Genomic DNA, 27,868 nt, shown 5'->3' with positions numbered 1-27,868 from the left:
AAAGTCTGCAAAGCTTATTGATTTCTTTCATAATCCGGTCAGATGGGTTACAATGTAGCGAGTACAATGAAATAAAAACAGATTTGATTTTATGATTCTGAAGCATCCATGACCAAACAGTGGATCTGAATTGCGGTCCGTTATCTGAAATGACTTTAGCAACGTAGCCAACTTCATGTAAGAAATTTTTAACAAAGGCGTTGGATACAGACCTTCTAGTGGCTTTACGTAACAGAGTGAAAGAAACAAAGTTTGAAGTACGTTCAACAGCTACTAGAAGGTACGAAAATCCATTAGATGTTCTGACAAGAGGTCCCAAGAGATCAACAGCAGCAAATTCTTTTAATTTAGAAGGACTGATAGGAAACAACAGAGCACGATGTGAGATGGTAGATGGTTTAGCTTTTTGACAAACTTTACAAATATCTTAGACTCTCCAAATTCTCTTTCCCATATTGTTAAAATAACAAGTCGTCCGAAGAATATGATAACATTTTCGTGGACCAAAATGTGAGTAGCTAAAACGAATGTACCAGATGAGCTTATTAACAAAATCTTCTGGAATGCAAAGTACCCATAGATTGTCATCAACAGTGCAATATTTGATGAGTATGTTGTTTGTAACCAGATAATAATGCCAAATCTGTGTGTATGTCTTTTCATGCCATTTACTTTTGATGCCTTGCCAAATTGGATCTTTATCTTGTACATGAGCAATGGCCTTTAAAGATGTGGCGATGAAGTTTTCAAAGTCGATTTTCTGAATGTAAAGAGTACTGAAATTTTTCTCGTGGTTGCCTTCTGTGTTACTTTTCTCAAGCCCAGCCTGTGCACGTGACAGTGCATCTGCAACAATGTTCTCCTTGCCGGAAACGTAAACTATTGTGAAGTGGAATTCTTGCAGAAACAATGCCCAACGTTTTAATCTGTCATGATTTAATTTTGAAGACATAAGAATTTGTAATGCATGATGATCACTGTATTCCTTTTGTAACCTCCCCGCAATAAAGTTAGTCTATATTAACCGAATAATAAAATGAGCCAAGCGTAACCTCCTTGCAAAATTAAAGAATAAAAATTGCGCAAATGTCGTTAAGGGATGAAGATTGATCACAAACCCACAATAACATTAATTAAATAATGAACCATGAACTGAATGTAACAACTCAACAGCAATAATTAAACCTGACAAATTTTATAAGGACAGCAGCGCTGACCTACGGCCCTGTGAAATAATTAAACCAAAATTCTTACCTCAGTAAAACTGCATCTATATCTGCTCTTATTTTTCTGCACAGCTCCGTGCAATGATGGCCCATATTTAATTTTGATTCTTGGAGGAAATGCATAGGAAATATTAATTAAATTGAAATGAATCTTTTTCTTCAAAAGAGTGGAAAAATTCTTTAAATTGAAATGATTACTTTTCTTTAAAAGATTTACTTTATAAAAAAATTATTATTGGGGCATTTGTTGAACAAATTAATTACAATTACCATACATTACTAGATGTGCGCAATGCTGCTTCATTACCTTCTAAAACAATACTCATCGTCCACCACAATCCTGACCAGATTCGGAAGAACAGCACGCTGTCGACGCATCGCGACGCCCGCTCAATATAACCGTCCACTCGCTACAACTACTGCCGACTGACTACTACTGCAGACTGCAACTACTCTCCAACTGACTACTCTCTCTGCCCACTCGCCACACACTACTGAACTCTCGCGCGGTCAAGCGCAGACTAGCAACAGCCAACGATAAATAACTCTCTGGTCAGAGATTCTGTCATGGCTCGTCATCGCTGGTAATGAATACATACGTGTTTCACTTTACATGTTTACCAGAAAGAAAGACACGGAATTTCTTAAATACCCAAACGATAGCTAAAGCTTCTAATTCAGTAACGGAATATTTTTTTTTTTTCAGATTTCGTTAGCAAGCGGCTAGCAAAAGCAATAGTTTTCTGAACAGCAGTGTCATTTTCTATGGCTGCTTGAAATAAATGGGCACAAGACCGACTTTAGAAGAATTTGTACTAAGGCAGAAATCTTGTGACAGATCCGGATAAGCTAGTATTGGCGCGTTAAGTAGCGCTTCTATCAAAGAATTGAATTCCAACTGTACCTGTTCGTCCCAGTTATAAATAGTATTTTTTACAGTGAGATAACAAAGTTTTGGTGGTATTAAAATCTGCATATTCAAAAGACGACAGTAAAAATTTTTGTGACCTAGAAAACTGCGGACTTGTTTTTTGTGGATGGAACTGGAATGGCTTTGATTGCTTGTAGCTTTTCAGGATCCAGCTGAATGCCCTTAGAAGAAATAATGTGTCCCAAAAACTTCACCTTTGACCTTCCGAATTCAGACTTTTCCAAGTTAACTGTAATTCCAGATTCTACAAAAATACGTAACACACTGTTGAGGATGCAACTGTGTTATTCCCATGTGGCTTCTGCTATTAGAATTTCGTCCACATATAAGGTGATATGACGTTTTAAGAACTCAGGTAATATGGAATTTAGCCCATGAATGAATGCTGCCGAACAACTGTTCAAACCAAAAGGAAGTTTCCGAAACTGATAACAAACGCCGAAACAAAGAAAAGCTGTGTATTTTCTACATTCTGGATGAAGTTCGATCTGATGAAAGCTGGATCTAAGATGAATAGAAGACAACACTTCTACACCATTACAAATTTGAAGAAGTTCTTCCAACGTATGTGGTCTGTCTGTTTCAGGAATGATGATAGTATTGATTTGTCTCGAATCTAAGACAAGCCCGATCGATCCATTTTTCTTTTCAACAACATGTAATGGATTGTTGTATGAGCTTACTGCAGGCTCAATAATACCCTCTTCAAGCATAGATTGTATTTCTGTTCTAAATCGGTCCCTATAATGTGCCGGAATTACGTATGGTCCTATACAAAATTCAGTATGCTCACGAACACGAAACGTATTGAAATCCCTTGATTGTCCCTGTTTTGTGACTAAAAACTGTGAAATGTGCTTGTAAAATGTCAAAAAGGTCCTCCTTATCAGTGTCATTACAGTTCTCAATTGTTTGAATTTTATTCTGAATTAAGTCATTAGTATCAAATACGTCATCGATATCGTCCCTGTCAATCCTTGCAGAGTGATTGTTAGTGTCAAGTTCCGTCGAAAATTCTGAACTGTTGTCTAACAAGAGGTAAAGCCGATTAATTTTGTCGTCATGGTTTGAGAGCCAATCTACAAATTTCAAAGCTATCGACTTACCTTCTTCCTCTAAACTTATTTCAGCATCGTGAAAGTTTAAGATTGCTTTGTATTCATTCAAAAAGTCTACTCCCAATACAATTTCTGTCGACAATAATTGAACAACAAGAAAGTTCATAGAGAATCCGTGGTTTCGACAAAAGAGTTCTAATTTGGTTTGTTGGCTTACATCTACACTTTTTCCAAAGATTGCACCTTGTAATTTAATCTTACGTAAGAAGTGTGGAGCAATCGTTCTATTTGTTGCATTTTCTAAAAGCTGTTTCACTAGTTTCTGAAATGGGACTGCCAGAGTCAAGTACTGCCATAAATTTTACATCATTTACTGTAATGTGAATTACGGGATATACAATATTATTCTGTTTTACGTCGTGTTCCTCGAGTAAGATGTCCCTAATGTCTTCCATTTTTACTTAATTAATAGCCACGGCAGCTAGATCCTCAGCTTCATAAGTACGTTTTGTGGCTGCTAACGGTGTGATTCATTGTATACTGTCTCTTTGTTGTCGCAAGTCGTTATTGGGATTAGAAGACCTAACTTCTACAATTTAGACATGTCGAGAGGGCACTGCCCTGTTTGAATCCCGACAGTTTTGATTAAATTCTTGTCTGTTGTTAAGATTGTATCGGCTGTCGTCTTGTCAGTAGTTTCCATAGCTTCTTTCTTGTCGGTCACGTGGTGGAGAATTTGTCCTGGAATCGTAACTTCGCAAAACCTGCGGCGGAGTGTTACAATGGATACTAATGTACTTCACACGTCAGTGAAGTGAAGAGCGACGCAGTCACCCTCTTCCACCACAAAGACGCACACCAACGAGTTGCACTTCTCGAAGCAACTACAGAAAGAGACCTGCAGCTCCCACAGAAACGCCAACGGAACCCCACAGAGGAGGGAGGAGACGTTTACCAACGAAACAAAATGGAGAATGTGCTACGTGTCAACGCCACCTAAGAAGATACTATTGCCCACCAACATGTAAGTTGCACTGCTAACTCACTCGCAACTGTCGACAAAGGGCCTTCCATCTTATTTGTTGAAAATAGAGACAGGCTCCACCCTCCAGCACTAGGCAAAGTTGTCAGACATAATCAATATAAGAAAATTGAGACTGTGTCAGCAACACTCAAACCTCCCTTATTGAGGACGAATTACCATCGGAAATGACGTGATACTGCGAAGTTATTGCCATCAGAATGTTTAGTAAAATTATAACCTTGAATGAGCAAAATGTAACAAGATTGTGTTGTGACATTTAGATCAAAGCGGCTCTCACAGTTTGTTTGTATTAACGGAGTTCGCCGTCAAAAAATGGTTCAAATGGCTCTGAGCACTATGGGACTTAACATCTATGGTCATCAGTCCCCTAGAACTTAGAACTACTTAAACCTAACTAACCTAAGGACATCACACAACACCCAGCCATCACGAGACAGAGAAAATCCCTGACCCCGCCGGGAATCGAACCCGGGAACCCGGGCGTGGGAAGCGAGAACGCTACCGCACGACCACGAGCTGCGGGCTGGAGTTCGCCGTCCAATGGACTTGTATATGCCCTCCGTCTTACAATGCTATAATTGTTTGAGTTATGGAGATTGCAGCAAACAGTGTATAAATAACACAACATATGTGTCCTCCACAGGCCCACGCAGAAGTGATGCCTGCGCGTCGACCAATCAACCACCTGTATTCATTGTACCTGTAGTCACAGTGCCCTATCGCGAACCGGACACAAGTAAATTAACAAAATTATGCCTGTCAATAATACTGCATCTGAGAAGTAGTAGCTGTGTTTGAATACAGGCTTTATGCAAATGCAGTTACCACATCGCCAAAAATTACTAGACAGGGTACAGCCACACCTAACTACACCATCAGCTACGGAGAACATCTATGGAACACAGAGGAACCCGTCAAAGCATTGTTCCCCGTGACGAATTGTACTAAGCAGAACTCAGCCTCACTCTTGCTCCAGTGGGTCCCAAACTCTACCCACCACAACTTCACAGGTTCATCCAACATATTGATTCTGGTATCTACCTCGTCAACAACATTTTGAGTATAATTATGCCTATGACAAATGATATGACTGTATCGTATAAGCAGACTACTAATGAACCCATTGTAGTACTACAGATTCGACTGAATTTTCTCATCTTCAGAGTGTTGAAAGGCGATCTATTAATGTTGTTAAAAATCAATGAAAAGCCAAGATCGCATAAAATATGTCTTTACTCAAGACGATCAGTTTCAACAATCACTAGTGCCATCTTCAAGTCTTTAACATCTGTCTGTTGTAAAATATGCTCATTTTACGCTCTGCGTGGGGTTCAGCGTAAAATGAACATGTTTTAACACAAAGATGTTAAAGACCTGAAGATGACAGAAATTTTTTATGCGACATTAGCTTTCGAATAATTTTTTACAAACAGATTCGATACGAATGTCAACCCAAAATACGTTGAGCCCGCAACTTACACCCAAAAATGGCCTCTAAAATCATCCATTGGAATGTAGGATTGCTCAAGGCTAACAAAGACAGCCTTCGACATGTTCTGCTCGAAGTTAATTTAGACATTTCTGTCATTACCGAAACATGGTTAAAACCAAACGAGCTGTTCACAACCCCAGGCTACTCTGTCGTTATAGAAAATAGAGATGATGGCTACGGCAGTGCAGCGTTGTCGGTAAAACAAGATATCCACTTTTTGTTCTCAGTACTGGCACTTAACATTACGCATTATAAGGATCTCCGTCTGAATTTGTTCTCGACGTACAAAGCACCCAATGACAGATTTTCTGAAAAACAGGTATTAACAATCATTGTCTCCCTGTGATAACCCCTTCTGCTACTAGGTGACATTAAAGGCCACCTTCACTGCGGGTCTGCAGAAGTGCCAGCGCAATGGGGGAAATACTGTTGGCTGTATTAGATCGCAAAACGTCACAATACTAAGTGACGGCTCACCCACACGAATTGGCCAACGAAATAAAGTCCCGACGGCAGTGGACTAGAGCGTAGCATCCCCTGCACTGTCTAGCGGAACAACAAGGGAAGTGATACCCGACACTATAGGTTCGCATCACTTGCCAATCCAAATCGTAAAAACTCACAACCCAGGGAGACTGTCAAAGACGTCGTTAGCCAGGAAACGAACCAAAACAAAGCCAACTGGAACTTATATGATACTCTGCTGGAAGAGAAACTGAAACCTATCATCGAAACTGCGAATCCAGAAGGAGTCCATGGGGTCTCGGTATCGCTTATCAGTGAAGCAAAAGAAGTCTCAAGAAGTCTCAGTACCTCATAACGAGATGAGCGGACTGCTCATGGGTTGTCAACCTGTTGGTGGGATTCAGAATACCATGCACTTCACAAGGAAAGAGGAACTGAGAAAACACAAAATTCTCTCTAACGATGCGATCTTCCTTCCTCTTAAGAAAGAACAAGCTAAAGAAAATATCAATGTACAAAAACAGGAAACCACGGCAAAATTTTTGCTTTGCGGGCTGCAAATAAACACAAATAACTGGGATATGGAATGTGACAAGGAACATAAAAAACCGTATATCATTCGATGAACTTTTAGAATCGTTCTTGTGTATAGCCTCACCTAGCCTAATGGATAAGGAAGACGAGTCGGAATATGAACAGGACAACAGTGACATTAAAAATACCTTTTCGCTGAAAAATCAGGGACCCACCATATTTAAGAATTTCTAACATCGTGCAGCCCCGTCAGCAACTGTGATAATTGAACATATAACACGTCAGCCTCAGTTGCAAATAGAAACCAATCTTTACCTAGGTTTCAGCCAAAATAATTTGGCCTTCTTCAGAAGCTATTGACTCTAAACTATTGCATGCCAAAGTTTGGCCAGGCCAAGTATAAAACTATAGCACCGTAGTACCCAGTCATAAATCTACATTACGTAGCTGAAGAGAAATAGCAGACCCCACTGCGCGGACGAGGTCGGTAGGCCGCGAGAGCTGCTCTTTCTCTTCAGCTAAGTAATGTAGATTTATTACTGGGTACTAGGGTGCTGTAGTTTTACACTTGACATGGCCAAACTTTGGCATGCAATAGTTTAGGGTCAATAGCTTCTGAAGAAGGCCAAATTATTTTGGCTGAAATCTAGGTAAAGATTGGTTTCTATTTGCAACTGAGGCTGACGTGTTATATGTTTATATGTCCACCATATTCCAGTCTTAGCATTGACGTGACTTCAGACTTTTTCACATCTGGTAATAAGTCGAATACGCACAGACATCACACTCCAAAGACTCGGCACTGTACAGTACAAAGCCTTGTGTTCAGTTACTGAGGCGTTGATGTCAATCCCAACCAATGCATTATTGGGTGAAGTGAATAAACCACCGTTGAATTTGCAACGAATATTTCTCTGCAAGGAACTCCTCCTGCGCCTCTATTCCGACAAATAAGACGAAAAAAGCCTGACAGTTAACACCGTACTGTGTGCACGGAAGATACTGGATAAATAAGCAACTTCTACTCGTCGCGGTTGAGTATATGGAGATGTAGGCGCTAAGGCACCAGGTGTGGAAAACCTACCGCACTACAGTAGGTCATACGAGACGTCGACTATGTAAACTGATGCCAGGACAAGTGTAATGTTTCAAAACCTGTAGACAACTAACGCAATGGGACTGAAATTCCTGTCTCACTGTCATGATGCGTGCGTGACTTATACAGATGTGTCTAGTGGAGGCACTGGTAGTACTTAGTTGGTACCCCGAAGCAGACAACAAGGCCAATACAAGCTGAATCCAGTCTCCACTATTGTCTCAGCCCAGCTATTCGCATGGACGACCACTTTAGATTCAATAATCATTATTCCTGATAGTATGTCCGCACTGCAAATGATTAGTAACCATCATGACTGTTGTACCAATCCCATAGCTGAAGCAGTTGTCGACTGCTCGTTCAATCCGAGTTCGGGTTCTGTCTGTCACAACATCGTCGTCGGAGGTGCCGTAAATCCTAATCATCTCTCTATCATTACTTTGTACGTTGTTCGAGAGATTATTGATAAATTCGAGCTGGAAATATTGCTACAGAAGAATGCTGAAGATTAGATGGGTAGATCACATAACTAATGAGAAGGTATTGAATAGAATTTGGGAGAAGAGGAGCTTGTGGCACAACTTGACAAGAAGAATGGATCGGTTGGTAGGACATGTTCTGAGACATTGAGGGATCATCAATTTAGTATTGGAGGGCAGCGTGAAGGGTAAAAATCGAAGAGGGAGACCAAGAGATGAATATACTAAGCAGATTCAGAAGGATGTAGGTTGCAGTAGATACTGGGAGATGAAGAAGCTTGCACAGGATAGAGTAGCATGGAGAGCTGCATCAAACCAGTCTCAGGACTGAAGACCACAACAACAACAAGATGTTAATTATGCTACCTATTTATTCTTAACTCTCACCTGATGCACTGAAGGAAAAAATCGCAACACCAGAAATTAATTAATATAGGGCAATGAAATTTCGGTAATAAATTTGTCTGTGTAACATATTCAAGTTTGATTAACATTGTAAGATCACAGGTTAATGTAAGCGCGACATAAGGTGCTGCGATTGTGAGTTGCTGGTAGAGTAACAACCGATGTAACCACCGGAATGTTGAATGCAAGCATGCGAAGGTTCATGAACTGTGTCGTACAGGTGCCGAACGCCAGTCTGTGGGATGGAGTTCCATCCCTGTTGCACCTGGTCGGTCGATACAGGGACGCTTAATGCTTTTTGTGGATGACACTGGAGTTATCGTCTGATGATGTCCCAATTGTGCTCGACTGGAGACTGATCTGGTGATTGAGGAGGTCAGAGCAGCATTTCGACGCTCTGTGGTGCGTGTTGGACTACAACTGTGGTATATGAGCGAGCGTTATCCTGTTGGAAACCACCCCCTGTAAGGCCGTTTATGAATGGCAGCACAACAAGTAGCATCACCAGATTGACGTACAGACTTGCCGCCATGTTGCGTGGGATAATCACGAGAGTGCTCCTGCTGTCATATTAAACAGCACCCAAGGTGTGGGTCCAGCGTGTCTAGCACGTAGAGGGGTTTGTTGCAGGGGCCTGACTGGCCTCATTCCAACCAACATCATTGACACCGAAGAAGAACCAGATTTTATCAGTAAATACAACAGACCTCCAACCTGACCTCCAATGAGCTCTCGCTTGACACCACTGGAGTCGGAAATGGCGGAGGATTGGGATCAGTGGAATGTAGGTAGCAGGGCATCTGCCTCTGAGTTGTCCTTGGCATTGTGGTGCCAACTCCTGATCAAATTTCTGCTGCAGATGCAGTACAATGTGACAGAACCATATGCCAAACACGATAGTCTTCCCTCACGCCGGCCGCGGTGGTCTAGCGGTTCTAGGTGCTCAGTCCGGAACCGCGCGACTCTTACGGTCGCAGGTTCGAATCCTGCCTTGGGCATGGATGTGTGTGATGTCCTTAGGTTAGTTAGGTTTAAGTAGTTCTAAGTTCTAGGGGACTGATGACCACAGATGGTAAGTCCCATAGTGCTCAGAGCCATTTGAACCAATCTTCCCTCTCGGCAGTGCCACGTGGCTGTCGCGATCTCGGTCTTTCAGCGACTGTACATTCTCATGGCCACCGCTGCCAGCAATCACGTGGTGGCTACTTTCATGCCACGACTTTCTTCAATATTTCAGAAGGAACTTCCAGCTTCTTGCAGCCCTATTACACGACCTTGTCCAAACTCAGTGAGGTGCTGATAATGTTGTCTTTGTCATCTTAAAGGCATTCTTGATAAACATCAGCTCACCACAACCAATCTTAAAGGTAACTATCGCTCACGACCGTTACAGCGTGTATTTAAAGCAAGCATGGTTTGCATCCTCGTAGTGGATGGCGAGAAACTTCTTAGACATCAGTTTTCAGAGGTACATATAAGCCTGCCAACTTTCGGGTACGTCGCACAACTTCTTCTTGGTGTTGCAATTCTTTTTTCCATCGGTCTATTTGCGTTAGGGCCTGATACCTTTGCGCAGTTTGAAATATTCTTGAGTACCGCTGGTGCTTATTTGAACATCGCCCTTAAGCGAGTTTGTGTGGGAGTCAAACGTTGGCACAGGAGTAGCTGTTTATAGTATTGAGACAGTTTTACAAGCAAAAATAAATATTTCGTCTTTCTGGTTGTTGTCATCTGTTTGACGCCAGACTCACCAATGGGAGATTAAACTGAATATCAGATTCTTACATAGGCTCTCCATTGGACCAAGCAACCAAGAGTTTTCTGCAACATCTTTCTCAAAGTCTTATTATAAAAACTAATGTTGGCCTATGTAATGGAACAAGGCGCATATCGACATGTCAGAATAGTACTTCTTAACATGTAGTAAATTTTCCATCATATTTTTTTTACAGTATCTTATAGGATTGTTTTATTCCAGTGACTTACAGCACTGCTTTATTTAAGTGTCCTTCAGCACTATTTTCCATGAAAGATTATTATATTATTTTAATTATACGCTAACTGTTTTTGTCATAAGTAACATTCATTGACAGTTCTGTACCACCGTAAACTGGAGATTGTTTCTCATTAAGCAACGCATGAAAGAAAACATTTCCAATGACAGTAGATGTTACGTCCAGTCACCTAGTAAATGCCTAGCTGACTATTGTTCTCCTCAGCAAACTACAGAAAAAGCTATGCACATTCTTGTGGAATTTTTTGGATTGGTGACCAGTTCTGAAATGTGTCGGAAGTGATATAATGAATGTATAGTGTGCTGTACTCTTCTGTTTAAGAGAATTTTAATCTTGATTCATACTCCTATAGACACTATAACATATTTATCTTCCTGAACAGGCGTCTTTTTCCGTGAATACACAAAAAAGGAAACTAAATGCATTTAACATTAATTACATTGTAAAAGTAACTGTGTATACACCTGATGATGACAGTATCCTGCCGAAATGCGTCGTGCTAATAAAAGTAACATCTGACTCTTGCAGTACATATTACTTCATAAAAATTTCAAAATATTCCCAAAGAAGTCCATATGGCAAGGTGCGCGTGATTCAGGTGTAAACAAATCAAGTGTTCACCGCATTTTGAAGCAAGCAATACGAAACCCTGCATTTCCAGGTTGCTTCACGCAATGACTAAGGACGGCAAGGATTGGCGTTTCGAATTTTGTGATTGGATTTCCGTTGGTGAACAGTTAAATGATATCATTGTTTGGTCTTATGAGGCAACGTTTAAATTGAATGGAACCATCAATCGCCATAACTTATGTACAGGCAAGAGATAATACCCCTATTACGGAAGAATGAGCTGTCAATCTTTTTCGGCTATCAGCGAGGTGTGGTCTGTTCGCCAGACTTATGGGCCATTCGTTTTTGAAGGAAAAGTAACAGTTGCAAAGTATCTTATGCTGAAGGAAGGAATTGCGCCAGCTGTTCACCAAGTTAATCTTCCTGGGTTATCAGTGGTGTGGTCTGTCTGTCAGGAGACTTAAAGGGCCATTCGTTTCTGAAGGAACAATAATAGGTGTAAAGTACCTTATGATACAGGAACGAGTTTTACCAGTTTTTCAACAACTTCTAACATTCTGCGTGGTGTCCGTTTGTTCTATATCGTGTCTCCCTACCACTTTCGCATATGATACAGGAACGAGTTTTACCAGTTTTTCAACAACTTCTAACATTCTGCGTGGTGTCCGTTTGTTCTATATCGTGTCTCCCTACCACTTTCGCGCAACGACGCTCTGAGCGTGTTTTTTAGGGAATTCACTAGTTTGAAACTGGGACCTGTTGCTGGTAAGGAGACGCCAGACCACACATGACATGTAGAATTCAGAAGAGTTCAGTGAGACTAGCGATGATATAACCAAATACTTAATGATTTCAGCGTCAGCTCCACTGCACTCCCTGTAAAAGAATCTTAATACTAACTTAATTTAGTGGAAGGGGTTCAAGGCTTTCCTATTTTTAGTTAGCTGGTAAAATAACGTCGAAAAAGCAGTTAAGTTTACCATTGGAAATTTTATTCTACTCACAAAACATTGTTTATAAATTGCACTATTGATAAAAGGAAATGTTTTAATACAGGATGGTAAAAACCAACTGCATTCAACAAAAATGTAAACCAATATTCCCTGAATGGGTTTCCAAGTTCTACAATGGATCGAAGGATGACCTATGCCATATCACATCTATAATCTAGGTTTAAATTAAGTTTCACAAGAGAGAAAACTATCAAAATGGTCTACAGTGACCCTCAATTATCTTTAATTACTTATCTAACTTGTCGTAAATTACAGTGGCTGATGCGGCTTCTCAATAACTATATAACAGAAAAATCATCGCGTTTCAGATTTTTACTTCAAGTGGCAAATGTGAACACCATGAGCTTTAATTGACGATCGACACTAGTATTACGCAAATAGGGGGTGTAACAGATGAGACTTCTGCAGTTCTGAGTGAAGCTTTATGCGCTGTTATACGGCAACACGTGCGTTCATTACCTTGTCGGTGTTCGTCAGGGGGCGGAGGGCAGCACAGCTCAGCTCACCTCGCCTTGTCGGAAGCAACTCACTCCTAACTTCTCCTTACTACAATTTACAAAAGTTGGTTTAAAAAAACTATCTGGCTGTGTTTTCATCTGACCAATCAGGGTCTCAATGTTAGCATTAAGCTCAGCCTACAAAAATTCTGTCTATCCAATGAGAAACGTTATACTTTTCGTGGTGGGGCAATGTTTTTAAAGTTTGCAACGTAACAGAGACGCGAAAAAGTCTCACGCTAAAACTTGCAGCTGGTGTGGTCCTTTTAGCGTTATCGTAAGATCAATACTGTTCTTCTGGAGGGCTCTATCTTTTAACATGGGCTGGGGGGGTGGTCCTGATGTAACAGAGACGCGAAAAAGTCTCACGCTAAAATGTGCGGGTGGTGTGGCCCTTTTTGTGTTATCGTAAGATCTATACTGTTCTTCTGGAGGGCTCTAGCTTTTAACATGGGATGGGGGGTGGTCCTAACGTAACAGAGACGCGAAAAAGTCTCACGCTAAAACTTGCGGGTGGTGTGTGGTCCTAGCGGTTAGCTGGCGACGTGGGTGTCCATCCGTCCCTTATCGTAGGGCCTTCCAGCTTAACACGGTTCTGCTCTCGGCTTCTGTTCTCGTTTCTCCCCTCGGAACTGCGTCTGTCTCACGGTGGGAAGGTATGACATGCATTTAGGCATTCTTGTGTTAGTCTGTGGTATTCCATTTGCTCACTCGTTACTCGTATTACTTTGGTTAATTTAATGTCACGATTTATTCGGAGCTATGTAACATACTACTGGATTTACTTATCATGTCAGGGTTTTCATGGAAGGTGTTGGATTTGCCGAACACCTTACAAACTATATCGAAAGAACATTTTCTTTTTTTCCCAACAAGACGGCAGCTTTTATTCAGCATCTCCAACACTCAGCAAAAAGGCTGCGAGTATTTACGAGTTCTTGACAGCTGAAAAATTCAATAAGAAGAGATATCACGCGTTGTGCAAGATTTATTTTTCCCTTGCAATAAAGTACATACCCAAACACATGGTGGTCTTAATGAATTAGGTTATCGATCGATTCGGTATATTTTAAAATTCGAATAAGCAAACTGTAGAAGTTAAAAGAGCCATCCACCCTCATCTCCTGTTCTGGCATTAAAATTAGGTGATGGTGTCAGTGGCGTCAGTAAAACATGGGTGAGATGTAAAATATCGCAGGGAGAACGAATTTCTCTATAAGCTAACACTGCAACATAACATATCCCTTGTGTCTACCCCTAGGTGGGAATAAAAATGTAGTCCTCTTGTATATGTACAAGGAAATTCATTATTTTAAGGAGTACAGGGATAACCATCTGTTGCGAATGAAAGTAGTGGACATCTACCTTTATCGAGGATTCTCATCTGGAATTAACTGGTTTCACGAAAAATAGGCACATTTTCGAAAATTTTGACGTTTTCGGTATTTCCCACTATTTCGGCCTTTTTGGAGTGTTAAACAGACACTTCATTACTTACCCAATTAACGTTTAAGCGACACTTGAGAACCTGCTCGCTATGTGTTTGTGGCAGCTCTTGATAATGGCATTGGACAGGATTTCACCTGCAAAACGTAAAATTTTAGTGCTCTCAAAATAGCCAATTATCTACAGTTCACTACGTCACCCTCTGTACTACACTGCTATTCTCAGAACCCTGTTGAGTTTGCAAATAGTGCCCAGATTATCTATACACCTTTCCGAATTTTACGCCTCAGAGAACAACAGGAGATTATGAGTGCTGTGTTTGGAGAGTACTGTTTGCGAATTTCCACAGAAAGTCATCCAGAGAACAATACTCACGTTCAGCAGTGTTGCAAAAATGGTTTATTTTTGCTGACAACCACAAATAGTGCACGAAGAGGTTACCGCTTTCGGCCATCACTGACCATCTAATAATGGGAATAATTGAAACTGAAGCTGCGCCAATTATGTCAAAAGTTAAACGTGTAGAATACACCGATGTCACATCGTAAGATGAAAGCAAGAGTTCTTTCCCATTAAAACCACATTTTTAAACGTATATAAGTGAGGAGTGTCATGTGTATATAGGTCCTGGTGGGCATGTAAATCTATTCACATAGTTTTCCACATTCATTGACATATGTCAACAACTTTAAAAACGCATATAAATTGCATTGAAATGTCTGAATTTTTCGTGTTTTATGTTGCAAATGTTCAGCATGTGCGAGAAAAAATATTTTACGTAATAATGTTACTACTGTGCGCCAGTAATTTTACAGAATTTAAATTAAAGTAGTAGCGGAAATACCATAGCGTACAAGTGGATAATTGTATATGGCATTTAATTTTTATTGTATTATATCAATAAATATTGTTACAGTAGTGTGGAAAATAAATGGAACGAAACGATTAAACTGTAACTGTGCACATTCATTACTGCATGTATAATACGGTTAGTAGCTTACTGATTATTTTACAACACTTCACAAATTCTCGATGGGATTTAAGTCTGGTGGATTACTAGGCCAATGAAGCATATTAATGTTGCTTCCTCCTACGAAAGTCTTGACTGCTTGAAGTGTTACACGGGACCAGATCAAGTGGAGCCGTTCTTCCGCCATCTGCAAATGTCTGTAAGAGTGGCACAATTCTGCGCCTAAGGATTTCCACGTATTTCGTTGAATTCATCATGCCGTCTACTTAAACCAGTGCCCCAGGGCCACTTGGAATGAAGAAATCCCAAAACATTTCTTGGGGAGAGCATTTTACAGTGTGTTCAAGATGCTTACGTCTCACTGCCTCGTGAGTCCTTCGCCTTACAGCATTTGCTCAGTATCCTTAAACACTAAAAAGGAACTCATCACTGAAAATTACACATTTCCAGTCAATGGAGATTCAAGATTTATTTATCTTGATTCATGCCAACCGTTTTTTCTTCATGGTAGGCGTAAACAACTAGTGATGGTTTTTCGTTTTCGTCCACATCTAGCCCTTCTCTTTGTAAACAATAAGGTAGTATCACTATATGCCCTAATAAGTCTTGAAAAACTAGATTTTCCTGTACCAACAATGAAGGCAATGTCCCTTACTGAGTAACTATTTTTGCCTACTTCTTAGGTCAAATGTACATTTTCACACAAACACAAAGTTTTCCAGTAGGGAAAATGTACGCTGTTGCTACACATTCAAGCATTCAACTCAACTGGAGGGGATATGCAATCGTTGTTCATAGCCAAGACGACGATAGTCCACAAGAGTGCAACAACTGGGTACAGTATATAAAATTGGTAATAGCTGACCAATTTCAATTCCTTGTAAAATATGAGCTTGTCCCAATCAATTTGCACGCTACTGTCAATTTATTGGTTTTATGGTTGATTTTACTTCTACTGGTGTCGTGACGTACGTAGTCATATTACTCAACTAATACACTACCGGTCATTAAAATTGTTACACCAAGAAGAAAATCAGATGATAACGGATATTCATTGGACAAATATATTATACTAGAACTGACATGTGATAACATTTTCACGCAATTTGGGTGCATAGATCCTGAGAAATCAGTACCCAGAACAACCACCTCTGGCCGTAATAACGGCATTGATACGACTGGGCATTAAGTCAAACAGAGCTTGGATGGAGCCCATGCAGCTTCAACACGATACCACAGTTCATCAAGAATAGTGACTGGCGTATTGTGAAGAGCCAGTTGCTCGGCCACCATTGACCAGACGTTTTCAATTGGTGAGAGATCTGGAGAATGTGCTGGCCAGGGCAGCAGTCGATCATTTTCTGTATCCAGAAAGGTCGGTACACGACCTGCAACTTTCGGTCATGCATTATCCTGCTGAAATGTAGGGTTTAGCAGGGATTTAATGAAGGTTCGAGCCACGGGTCGTAACACATCTGAAATGTAACGTCCACTGTTCAAAGTGCCGTCAGTGCTAACAAGAGGTGACCCAGACGTGTAACCAAAGGCACCCCATACCATCAAGCCGGGTGATACGCCAGTATGGCGATGACGAATACACGCTTCCAATGTGCGTTCACCGCGATGTCGCCAAACACGGATGCGACCATCATGATGCTGTAAACAGAACCTGGATTCATCCGATAAAATGACGTTTTGTCGTTCGTGCACCCAGGTTCGTCGTTGAGTAGACCATCGCAGGCGCTCCTGTCTGTGATGCAGCGTCAAGGGTAACCGCAGCCATGGGATCCGAGCTGATAGTCCATGCTGCTGCAAACGTCGGCGAACTGTTCGTGCAGATGATTGTTGTCTTGCAAACGTCCCCATCTGCTGACTCAGGGATCGAGACGTGGCTGCACGATCCGTCACAGCCATGCAGATAAGATGCCTGTCACCTCGACTGGTAGTGATACGAGGCCGTTGAGAACCAGCACGGTGTTCCGTATTACCCTCCTGAACCCATCGATTCCAATTTCTGCTAACAGTCATTGGATCTCGACCAACGCGAGCAGCAATGTCGCGATACGATAAACCGCAATCGCGATAGGCTACAATCCGACCTTTATCAAAGTCGGAAACGTGATGGTACGCATTTCTCCTCCTTACAGGAGGCATTACAGCAACGTTTCACCAGGCAACGCCGGTGAACTGGTGTTTGTGTATGAGAAATTGGATGGAAAATTTCCTCATGTCAGCACGTTGTAGGTGTCGCTACCGGCGCCAACCTTGTGTGAATGATCTGAAAAACTAATCATTTGCATATCACAGCATCTTCTTCCTGTTGGTTAAATTTCGCGTCTGTACCACCTCATCTTCGTGGTGTAGAAATGTTAATGGTCAGTAGTGTATGTTATTGGTGGTCTCAGATACTTCGTGACAGGTTTTATCGAACCTCACAACCCCATATTTTGAGTAACACCTATGGAATGATTGTCGAAAGTTTTGTAAGACTGCTCACATCTCTTATCGATGTACCACTTACTCTTAAAGCTATCTACTTATCATCTCAAGTTCTACCAGCCTCCTCCTTCATTACATTCCATATTCTCTTTATTTTGCTATCTTAAAATTCGTCTGCCTTGATGTTGTATTATTGTTGTCAATACTACAAGCTGTAGTATTAAGAGCAGTGCTGTTACTGACTTGCAGATATAGTTTCCTTTCCGCAATACGAGGTTGCGTAGTTTCTGAGTATTCTGTAGTGTTAATGTAGACACTGCTGGCGTTGGGTTACTTTTGGAGAAATAGATTTAATATAAAGTTTGAAATATGTGAATATATATTTCTTAATATATATTTATATGTTAACTGACCAACTAGGATCACGTAACAGTCCCAATTCATCTTCTCCTCTTGTTGTTTTCTATTTTTCCAGAACTCCTTCATCCTCTCACCATGTTCTATATTCTATCCAAGTTGTTCCCAATTTGTTATTTATTTCTGCATTGAAACCCTTCTGGATTTAATATTTTATTCTTAAAAATGTTCCTGCGGGGTGTTTCCGATTCTTTGATATAGTGTCTTTCCAGATATTTCCTTTTTTCTGTAATCCATGCTATTGTTGATTTTTTCTTCCAGGAATACACAAATATTTGTTTCGTGAGCCTGCTCTCATCCGTTCAGTAGAGGTGTCCAAAGAAGATTAATCTTCTTTTAGCAACTACTTCTGATATTTTCTCTGTATTTTTGTAGATCTCATCATTATGTCCCTTTTCCAGCCATCTGTAGTTTGTATTGCATCCACTACTTTTCTAACTATCCGTATTTCAGGTAGTTCTATTCTGTCCAGCTTATAGTTCATTGTTAGGCATTCACATTCATATAAACATTCTGATCGTATGACTGTGGTTTAGAGTTTTTCTTTTGTTTTCATAGTTTTCTTTGTCAATCCATATACATTCTCCATTTTGTTAACTCTTACATCTACTGTGAATTTTTTATTCCATTCTGTTGTATAGTTTCTCCAAGATATTTGATATTACTTACTAGCTCTATTTTACCTTTTTCTGTTTTATGAATTTTTCGTGCATTCTATTGTGTTTATCATGAATTTAGATTTTTCAGCTGAAATTTTGAGCACTGCTCTATCTGCTATATCTTCCAGAAGATCTGTTTGAATAACTGCGTCCGTCAGATCTCCTGAAAGTGTTGCAAAATCAGTGGCATCTCCTTGGGGGTCAGCGGGCTGTGCGCCAACGTCAGAAAAAAATTAAGAAATTACATCAATCTTAATCAGTATAAAGCACATTATGTTCGTGATTTTGTTTGGTAATGCTTCAGCTCAACTGTCTACAGCCTGCCTGGCCCCTAGCACCATGCAATGCGCTAAGCATGACACAGGGCGTTGGCACAGCTTCGCCGCGGACTCCCTTGCTGTACGAGTGTCACTATGCATGCTCCTTCCACTCCTCGGGCAGACCACAGCCAGGACGATGTTGCTTCTGCCAACGATTCGGCGCGTTGCTGACTGGCTGACTGCTTTGTTTTGCTTACGTCTTGCGATTCTTGTGGACGTGAAGATTGCGGCTGTTTTGAATTGGGAAATGAAAGCATTGCGTGAAAACTATTACACAGTCCTTTTCCTCTACTGTTTTACACAGAAATGAAACAAGTTATTGGCTATAGCAGACCATGTATTAAAACAAAAGTTTAAACATGTGTCAAGGCAAAATGTGGTTCTGCTGGAAACGGTTTTTAAGAGGCATTTTCGTAAGGTGTTGTACGAATTATCAGACTGGCTTTACAGTTATGACTTGATGAACAGATTTTATTGTAGGGCCTGCCTTTTATTTGCTACGAAGAAAGCAGTTTGGAATAAGCAAGGGTACTGTGATTTAAACCATTTTAATACTGCAGTGAATAAACGCGGTGAGTCTGATATCCACATTTCTACTTTTTTAACATGCCTTGCTATAGTTAACGTTCTTTAGAGTTCAACGAAGGGTGGAAAAAGAATTGCACAATGATAAACTAAGAAAGAACAGAGATATATTGTCTATTTAGCGAATCAGGAACTATCCTTTCGGGCCCACAAGGAAAATTCAGAACATGTGAACAAAGGTTACATGGAGTTTCTTCTTGCAAACGCCAAGTTTGATCCTTCGTTGAAAGACCATTCAGTAACGTCTACAGTGTCCCGCGGCAAATCGGCAAGCATTCAAAATGGGGTAATAATGCAGTAGCTGATATTTAGAGACACGTAATCTGTAATGAATTGAAGAATACGGATTTTATGTTTCATAAAGCATCATATATACGCAATAGATCATAGTTATCTATCGTATTCCGTTACTTTTTAGTTCCACGGAAAAAAATAGTGGAGTAACTTCTTGGGTTGCGCAGTGTGAATGCTGATAGAACTTCAACAGCTCTTTTTAATCATGTCGATGAAATAATGGAGCAATTCAATCTTCTCACGAAATTTCAACCAGCAACTTTCTTATCCGAATGCGAAAATATTTTGTTGATACCGACCTACATAAGTAGGAACGATCACCATAATAAAATAAGGGAAATCAGAGCTCGTACGGAAAGATATAGGTGTTCGTTCTTTCCGCGCGCTATACGAGATCGGAATAATACAAAATTGTGAGGGTGGTTCGATGAACCCTCTGCCAGGCACTTAAATGTGATTTGCAGAGTATCAATGTAGATGTAGATGTAGATGGGTTCATGAATTTCTTGCTGTGTTAGTGTGAATTCTTCCTCCAGATTTTGTGGTATTGTTAAAAATCCTGATTTAATTGCCGCAAGCGGACGTTTAAGAGCACGTCAAAAAATGTTGCCAGTATTTCACAGTTTTCTTTGTTATTTAATCATAATTTGCCATTTTCATTTTTGAAACAAATAACTGGTCTTCATACCCCTTAAACAGACGTTTAAAAGTTTGGTAAACATTTCTAGTACTATTTTTGGTAAACTTTTGTTGCATTTCGATAACCTGAGTTAATACAAACATTCTTTAGATTTTTCAGAACGGATTATTTTTTATGTTTCTTTTATCTGTCGTTTAAATTATCCTAAATGTTCTTCTTTTCTGAATGTCCCCATTTTCTACATTTTTGAGCACTTTGTTCTAGTGCTTCTTCACACTCTTAGTTCCATCATGTCTTCCTTTCTTCTTGGTCAGTCCTAAAAAGTTTTCTCTGTTGCTTGTGCCTTGAGTTCATGCTAGTAACCTTGTTTTGTTGTATCAATTTATTCTCTAATTTTTCTGTATTTTCTATACTAAAATTAGCTGTAGTGGAGTTTTATCTGATTACTTTCTTGGTTATATTTTTTATGTGGGAAAAATCGTACTTTAATCTTAGATAGATAATGATCTGAATCAAATTCCCCATTTCTGATTACTTTAACCTTATAATTTCCGTGGTATTCCTTTTAGGTATAGCCATATGATCCAGCTGAAATTCCCCTAGGTATAGATTTGGAGATATATAAGTTTTACCTTTCCTTGGTAGTTTACGAAAACGTGTGCACATCAGTTTTAACTAGAACATTTTATGCATATTGATCAGTCTTTAACCATTTCTGTTTGCTCTTAAGTGTGCTAGAACTCGCCTGCAATATTCTTAAATTCCTTTTCCTTCCCAAATTCCGCATTGAAGTTGCCGAGAAGAAGTTTAACGTTGTTTTTAAGTATATTGGAGATTACTTCAGATACTAAGAAATCCCAACACTGATTTACTTTCTGCAGATTTCTTCTGTTTTCGTATAATACATATGTTATATTTTTCGTTATTGCTACGAGAACTGTGTATATCACTTTAGTTCATGTTTTTGAGGATTTTTCTAATGTAAACTATTTTTTCTTCCTGATCACAAATTTAGCAGATTTTGTAGAATCTTTATCTGTATAGAAGGACCAGTGTGTGCACTGTGTGCAGTGACTGGAAGAGAGGAAATATTATATTTAATATTTTATATTATATTTAATATTTTGTCTATTATTAACTATTTATATTACTTATTATTTATATTACATTTAACATTTTATATTATTAAGTATTTATTTGTTATAATTTCCTTGTTAGAGTGCACAACAAATAAACCGAATGAGGTGGTAGTTCTTAAACAGGCTGGCCTTGCATTAGGGAGGGAGATTTTCCGTGGTTTCCCTCAATTACTTCCGGCTCGTGCCAGCATAGTTCCTAATAAACGGTCATTGCTGACAACCTGTCCCACACATGCCAACCTAGACCGGTAATTCTGTAAATACCTGTAGGTACGACTAATATTATTTTAGCTTTTTTGAATGGTAGTACAATGCCATGTCCAACAGCCTTGTCAAAATGATCTTCTTACTAATAATGGCATATTCTACTACTACTTCTACCTCTACTTCTTCTGATTGGTACTAAAATTTGCATGGGAAATTGCATGTCATGGTCTGAGAGACTAGTGATTATCTGTTTTGTAATACGATTTTGTTCATTAGACCAGTATGGATGGATATTATCAATATCTGTTTCTGAGGAGTTAAATACCTAGCAGTTTACAGAAGGAATGAAGTTGAATTATTACTGGAAGATATTTTTTTACGGAAATCTGAATTAAAATCAATAGCTACCAGTGTTTTTTTCTACCATTAAATAGGCCGAGAAACATTCAAGGCGACCATGTAGCTGCTCAAAATTACCTGCAGGTTCTCAGTATAAACCGATTATTAGAAACGGTTTGTTAAGAAGTTCTAATTCTGTCACACCTGATTACAGATGCTACTCCAAGCTAAATTTATTAATGTCTACGTTCTTAAAGATATAAATTTTCTTGATGAATTTCTACTTACTGCCTTTCTGCTGTCCACAGATCATGGAGATTCAAACGCAGAAAACGTTAATGCGTTGTACTACACATGTAAAGGAACCCTTCGACCTAAAATCGCAGGGTTGCAGATGTACATTCGCAATAGCGTTTCATACCACAGCTCAGGAAAACATACAATCGACCAGAAATCGTCATAATAAACAAGAAGAAGAAAATTTCCTTCCTCACTGATGTATCTATTTCGTTTACGAGAAACATTCGCAGGTTCATGTTGCGAAAAAAAATAGAAAATATGCAAACTTGTCTTTGAAAACACACGGTCAGTGGAATCTAGCTCTAATTCCTCGTGTTGGGCACAGAGATACAGTGAACACCGTCTTTCGATTGTTGAAGCTGAGGTAGAATGTGAAACCTATGCAAGCGAAACAGATGGTCAGGTCTCTATGTCTCAACAGGTATTCCAATGACTGTACTTTTGCCCATAGTTGGCAGAGACGTTACTTTCGTAGAGACGGAAGCTCACTGAAGTGCAGTGACTACAGAGGCCATACAGAGGCGACATTCAGCCGCCATTGGCCACAGTCCGTGTGCTTGCACGTGGAACAACGACTGCCCTGGGACGATACGGATGCGAATGCTCTTTGTTCTCTGTATGTGCCGCTTTGCAGCCAGCCGTGGTTACTGACTGCAGTGCGTCATCAAGTCACTCAATTTCAGGCATCGCCAGTTTTACTTGGCATGAGCAACTACGTCGCACCTCCGCCCACGACCGACTACGCTAGGCATGGGGTGAGAAATCACTGCAATTTCTCCCTCTCTCACGTCGTTCATGACCTCATGGGTTCAGTAGATTATACGATCTATTCGTGCAGTCTTCCCAAGCACAGTAGCAGTGCCGGTTTGGTTTAAACAGTCCACTTTACTAAAACTGTAAAACTGCCACAAGTCGCATGTAACTGGGTTCAAATGGCTCTGAGCACTATGGGACTCAACTTCTGAGGTCATCAGTCCCCTAGAACTTAGAACTACTTAAACCTAACTAACCTAAGGATATCACACACAGCCATGCCCGAGGCAGGATTCGAACCTGAGACCGTAGAGCTTAGAACCGCTCGGCCACCCCGGCCGGCTGTAACTTGGTATTTTATATGATTCACTCGACCAAAGAGAGCATCTTCAGAAAGTACGTGGCCGAAGGCCAGTCGCTACGAGTCTCGGTCTGTGCATAGCGCCGCCGCCATGTGTGTGTGGACGAACTCTTCGAATTCGAAACTCGATTACAGCAGGCTGTTTCTCCCGCACCAATATAGTTACGCCACACCTCTTTCATGTTAGATGCTACAGTTCGGAGCCTTGTAGCGGTCTACCGTATCTTCCTTCACCGTCGGCGTTGTTGTTGTTACCGTGAGACACCGTTATACCAAGAGGAAAGGCGCGTCGATCTTAGAGCATGAGATATGATGACCTTAAGCCATTGACAACACACAACGGTCACGGTAGCACCTGATTCCAGAATAGCTGCAGTAGTTAAGATCTACGAACTATCCCCTGTTGACCAGGCCCCCAAAACTTAACTCGTAACGAGATCCCTTCAAAGAAAATTGTCATAACGATCGTCTATAAAGACTTCGTACAACGAGAAGAAATGTTACGGTTTATGGAATAATAACAGATACGATCAAACTGTCTTGTCTCTTCTGCTTTATTTAACATAACTTCGTTCACAGTTTCATTTCGCATTCACCACTCATTCACCGAAACCCTTTGATGAACAGTTTTGGTTGCTTAACACCAACAGTCAATGATAATGATACAGCTTTTCTCCTTTTTATAAATTGAAGCCCGCTCTCCGTGATATAATAAAAAAAAAAAACGGACTCAATACCGCGTCCCTCGTGAGATGCGAATAGACTTATCCCGGAATTGACCGCCCTGTAGGCGTACTCAATTTAATGACCACACTTCGCTGTCCGCTATTTTGCGTAACTGAATGTCTATTTGTTAGTCTGATTATACACTGTAGCTATTTAAAATCCGCCCCTATATTTTTCACAACGCACAATTAGCACTTCGTTACTTGTTTTTTTTTCTAAGAATAAACAAAAAAAAAAAGACGCCGTATCAGCGGCTTAGTTGACATAAAGCAAAACACCTTAACATGCCCAATTTCACCTCTTCTTATAGGATCGGCTACCTTACTCATTAATTTACTACATATTATTTCCGATAACACTAAACAGGTATCGCCGTTATATTTTAATTGTATTCAAAAGCATGTTACTACTATTATGACCAACCAAATCGTCATAAATCGCGCGGCGGGCGTTTTTAATGATAACTTTACGCTATCCAATTTCCGTTACAGCTATCTAGACTCGTAATGTTACACGGCCCCCCAGACTGTGATGTCTTGAAGAGGGTTCCAGACAGAACAGGCTTTTTTTTTTTTTTTTTTTTTTTTTTTTTTTTTTTTTAGAGTGACAGGAGAGGGTATTTGTTTCGGCGAATACACTCACTCTCAGATTCACTCAACAAGTCAGTACATACATTCTACAATATTGAAGTTGAGTTAATGGGCCTAGACAAAATGCCCTTAACTAAATTCCACGTTTGTTTATAGGTTGTCTTAGAAACACTTCGCACTAATCATTTCATATTCACACCACATTTTTTTTCTTGGATGAAGCCCTCAGTTCTTCAACCGACTGTGCAAGGCAGGGATCACAGCCGGGTTCGACGATTGGCATCCTAGGCCAAAACCCTTATAAGGCCACTTGTTTAACCAGAGAGGATTTGGTCCTTTTCTTTTCCTCTTAATTCCACTTTTAAATCATCCATCCTCGCTGTTCGGTGAGAGGATAAATCGTATTTCAGCGTCGACATTGTTGCTGATACCAAGAAGGTATCTCATGGAAATCGTCGGTACATTCTTTAATTTTCTTTGTAAGTTAGTATAAGTACGTATTTATCCACAGGTGCTTTTATTTAGTCCACTGAGTGTAGTCTTGATATCATTCAGTGTTTCTTGAATCTATATTTTGCTCATTATTGATAATACTTCTTCAGGTCTATGTGAGGGAACAAGCCTTTAATTACATCAGTATCACAATCTGCCAGGAGGTAGCTCCCTTCATGAGGTATTTTCATTATTTTGTATGGACCTGTATATAAATATTGCCATTTCTTATTCAGTCTTTTCCTGGTTGATGCTTTTGGGTGATATCTCAATGAAATTTCTTCCCCTACATCATATGTGACTACTTTCTTCACATTTTTATCAAAACGGGTTTTTCTCAATGGTGCTTGATGCTTCAGGTTTTCGTAGACCTTCTTCACCATATCTTCTTTCTTGGTAATCTTTTGTTCTATCACAGGCAATTTCTTCATCCATTCTGGCACAATACTTTCACCAAATACTATTTGGTTAGGTAAATAACCTGTCGATAAGTGTGGTAAGTCATTATACACTTTCTCAAATTCATAAATCCAATCGATCCATTTACAATGTTTTTTGGGTATGTAAATCCGTAAAAATCGGTTCAACTCTCGGAAGATTCTCCCAACCGGATTTCCACAAGGGTAAAATCTTGAGATGTAAATGTGCTGGATTCCTTGTTCTTTCATAGTGTCTCTCCATACTTTGCTTGTATAATAAGCAGCGTTGTCTGTCAAGACCATTATAGGTTTGCCAAGCTCAGTTATATAGTTGTTGATAAATTTGCGTAACATGGGTCGAACGTGGAGATTTTTCAAAGGATATAATTTCACATATTTTGAAAAGAGATCATAGAAAGCCAATACATATTTGAACCGTCCACGTGTCATGGGACATGGCCCACAGACATCACATGACACCAACATTAAAGGTTGTTGTGGGATGATAGGATGTAATTCTATCTTCCGACAATAGGTTATGGGTTTCGCCTTCTGACATATTTTGCACTTCTTAAGAATATTTGTAGCTATACGTCCCACATTTGGATGATAGCAGTATTGTGCTATTTTGGCTGTACATTTAGCGGCACCAAAATGACCCCAATTCAAGTGAGTGTACCATACTAGTGATTCTAAATATTTATTTGGAACACAAACTTTCCAAACATCTTCTTCATCCTTCCTCCGATACAATATTCCGGATTTTAATTGATACTGTTCTTGAGAGTGACTTAGCGTTTTGCATTCAACAGCATGCCTAATGGCTTTCCACAACTTATCATCTTCTTGCAGTTGTGGAAGACTTCGACATAGCTGTGAAATCTGCCTCTCACAATATTGCCTTGATAAATTCATGACTTTAAAGTCAATAGTCCGTTCTTCACACTCGTCGTCATTCTTTCTTTTCGGTAGTCTTGAAAGAGCATCGGCTATGATGTTGTCTTTCCCTATGATGTATTTGAGCGTAATATCATATTCTTGCAGTAGCAAGGCCCACCGGGTTAAACGTGAATGGAACATCCTTCCTGTTAAAATAAAAGATAAAGCTTTGTGGTCTTTCCATATACAAAATAGCGAAACTTTCTAAGGGACCAGACCACGGCCAGTACTTCCAATTCAGTAGTACAATATGCACGTTCACAGCTAGAGAGTGTTCTGCTGGCAAACCCAATTATTTTGATGGTACTGATATCTTCTGGATTGTCCATCTGGAAAAGAGTGGCACCCAATCCTGTTTCAGAAGCATCCGCAGCAATATAAAAATCTTGATCAAGTCTCGGATGATGTAACAGTGGAGCATTAGTCAAAGCATTGCGGATGTTATCAAAAGCTTGCGTGCATTCGGAATTCCACTCCCACATGACATTTTTTCTTAACAGACGTAACAAACAGTCTTGGCTTCCTAACTGATTGGGTAAAAATCGTCGAAAAAATGAAACTAAGCCGATAAATGACTTTAATTCCGTCCTGTTTTTTGGATAAGCACACCTGTTAATCGCATCCATCTTTTTAGGATTTGGTTTTATCCCTTCAGGAGTGATTATATGTCCAAGAAATTTCAATTGGTTATGAGCAAACTTGGATTTGCTCAAATTTACCGTAATTCCATATTCCAAAAATTTCGCAAAAACTCTTCTTAATAAGTCCAAATGTTCCTCCCAAGTTTCAGAAGCAATTAGCAAATCATCCACATATAAAGTAACTTCATTCAAAAGGTCTCTGCCCAGTACGGTATCTAATGCCGATATGAAAACACCACCGCTTATTTTCAACCCAAATGGCATGACGGTAAACTGGTAACTTCGGCCCAGAAAAACGAATGCAGTATATTTTCTAGATTCTTTCGATATTCTAGTTTGCCAATATGAACTACGCATATCCAAAGA

This window comes from Schistocerca nitens, chromosome 4, assembly GCF_023898315.1.
Source record: "Schistocerca nitens isolate TAMUIC-IGC-003100 chromosome 4, iqSchNite1.1, whole genome shotgun sequence".
Classification (NCBI taxonomy): domain Eukaryota; kingdom Metazoa; phylum Arthropoda; class Insecta; order Orthoptera; family Acrididae; genus Schistocerca; species Schistocerca nitens.
The sequence above is the reverse complement of the archived record's forward strand: the minus strand, read 5'-3'. Positions refer to the sequence as shown.